General features: G+C 43.0%; 1 protein-coding gene across 1 annotated transcript in view; it reads right to left on the minus strand.

Annotated features, from left to right (window-relative positions):
* The window catches only part of LOC138973727 (ras-specific guanine nucleotide-releasing factor 2-like), a gene marked incomplete at its 3' end in the record, with an annotated part of 293414 nt that extends 292674 nt beyond the window's left edge, over positions 1-740 (minus strand). The window contains 1 exon segment of the mRNA XM_070346460.1: positions 61-740.
* Positions 741-2789: the final 2049 nt, after the last annotated feature.

The following is a 2789-nucleotide window of genomic DNA, read 5'->3' on the forward strand; positions in this document are numbered from 1 at the left end:
TTAACTCTTCAAACTGACCTTGAAATACACTGTATATATAATCATAATAGATCCGCTCACCTTCATCGTTAGGTAATCCGCAGTGCAGCATGACCCCGCAAGACATCAGACAGTCCACAATGTTTTAATTCCAAAGATGGTTAATTAAATAATGTATATATAAGAAAGAAGTGGTGCACATTTTCAGTCTCGACCTGGCTGTTGTATACTTTCACAACGTCTTACGTAACTCAGCCTTCATGCATCGTTTTGCAATCCGCAGAGCAACAGAGGGGCCACAATATAGATCCCTGATGAGACACCGCACACTGTTTTAACTCCACAAAACAAAGACAAAATTAAAAAAAAGAAAGATGGTGTGCACTTTAACGGTTGATCATTTGAATCATTAGTATACTTTCACAACGCCTTACGTGAATGAGCCTTCACGCACAACTAGTCAAAACATCGTTTTGTAATCCGCAGTGCAACAGTTAGGTTACAGTATATAGATACCTGATACGACATAGCTCATTGTTTTCATCTCAAAGACGGCGAAACATCGAACATTGTGGTGCACACTTTCCGTTTCGATCAACTGAGTCATTAGTATCCATAACGTCTCACAAAAATCTCCAATGCAGAACGTTGAAGACCAGACACAACACCACAACAAACACCTACCTCGTGCATCCACTTTCGCCGCTTCATTTGTCAGGAGCGTAAACATGCGCACATTTTACGGATTTATTTTTAAACTAGCACTGAGGCCGCGAACCTGCACACTACTTGATAGGATTGTGCGAGACGAGGTAAATAGAAAGGTATGAAGGCGTGGCCCGTAAGATGTGAAGAACCGGTGTAACACGAGAAAATTACTCCCACGAGATTTTTTACTCCGGAGTAAACATTTCGTACGAAAAAGTTACTCCCTTTATGAAAAAAGCACTCCCCCATTGCACGAGAAAATTACTCCCCAAGACAGGTGAGTTCCGAGTAACCATTTCGTACAAAAATGTTACTCCCCTGACGAATAAATAACGAATAAATTACTTCACCCCAACACGAGCAATTTAACCTCCCATGCCAGGTGTACGAAATTTTTACTCCCTTGTCCCCTGTTAGTCTTGGTGGTGGAAGGGGTGGAAGGAGGGTAGCGCGACATTCGTGTGCGCGAGATCACTTATTGGCATTATCCCGCCGCTTCGCCCGCATCCCATTTTTGCGTACGAGATTTTTACTGGAAGTAAAAAAAAATGGGGAGTAAACATTTCGTGGAGGGAGTAATTTTTTCGTGCCTTGGGGAGTTCTTTTCTCGTACGAAAAGTGTACTCGGAGTAAGAATTTCGTACGAAATATTTACTCCGGAGTAAATTTTTCGTGGAGTAAAAATTTCGTGTTACACCGGGACCGCTTTCGGCTCAGGCGCTTTTCTCAAACGATTTATCTTCACGACGAGTTCAAGGGTCGTGGAGGTATAATCACTCCCGTCTGTCGTGCGCCTCCATAGGCACCAGAACGGATTATACATACCGGTAAATTGATTTACGATATTTTTGAAAAGTTAAACAAAAATCTTATTAGGAATTATTGACGTCTTTACATGCCTTGGTAAGGCTCGGAGCTATACGACTGGTACCTATGTAACCGAGTGCCGTAACACTACGATCACCTCGGGAGGCGAAGTGCAATCAAACAGGATTGAAAATGTTAGGGCTAATTTCTAAGCCCTATAGAAACTGTTATGCAAACCCGAAGGTTTCCATGAACATACAGACAATTGGAAACCACCAGACCCCATCACAAACAGAATTCCACAATCCAGAGGTGTTGACTTAAAGGCCAACAACTCGGGTGCAGAGTCTGCTGTGAAAGGAGCGGTAGCCTCCCCTGTCACACCTACAACAAACGAAATCCGGAAAAACTTGTCGGGTAGGTATGGGCTGTAAAAGAGTGAATACTCTTGCTTTTATTGAGGCAAACTTTCCTCCACACGTGCTCCTTGTCCACGTGTTTTAGAAACACTCCTCGCTAATGACTAGCCCATGAGGACACGTGGGAAAGTTTGCCTCAATAAAAGCAAGAGTATTTACTCTTTTACAACTCATACTGCAAACACAACAGAGTTATTTCCGAGCATTGTCTATTTTGAGAATACCTTTTCTTCTTTAAGTTCCGTCAGTGCCAGAACAAACAAAAAACAATTTCAACTGCGCTCCCCAAATCAGGGCCGTGCTACCTTCTCTCTCTTAGAAAGAGTATCAGAGAGTACCCCCCCCCCCCTATTCCCTCCCCCCACAACAAAAAGGTTGGCCGCTGGGAACGTCAAAAGAAGCCATGCACCTTGAAAGGGTATGTCTGCTCAGATTCCGATGTATTCGGCAGAATCAGGTTAATATGTGTTAAGCCGTGTTCTGATCAATAGATTTCTGCCGTGTTGCAGCCTGAGTTTATTTGACCGCACTGACGTGGTCATTTACCTCAAAACTGAAAGCCTAAATGTCTTTTCAAGCACATTGACCTAGTGGTATTGCAGTCAAAACATACAATACGACTGACAACTCTTCAGTACGACATTGCTTGAGTCTACGAGGTCAGCCACTGCTAACACACCGAAGATACTTCAGGAATATACAAGGAACACGTGTTGAATGTTTGCCTCAATAAAAGCAAGAAAATTCACTCTTTCACAACCCATACAAACCCGACAGAGTTATTCCGGATTTCGTCTGACTGACTGACTATTAGGGTTTAACGTCCTCTTAGACCAACTGGTCTATATTGGGACAGGTATTGGTAATACGCTGAAG

Source organism: Littorina saxatilis, linkage group LG1 (assembly GCF_037325665.1).
Source record: "Littorina saxatilis isolate snail1 linkage group LG1, US_GU_Lsax_2.0, whole genome shotgun sequence".
Classification (NCBI taxonomy): Eukaryota; Metazoa; Mollusca; class Gastropoda; order Littorinimorpha; family Littorinidae; genus Littorina; species Littorina saxatilis.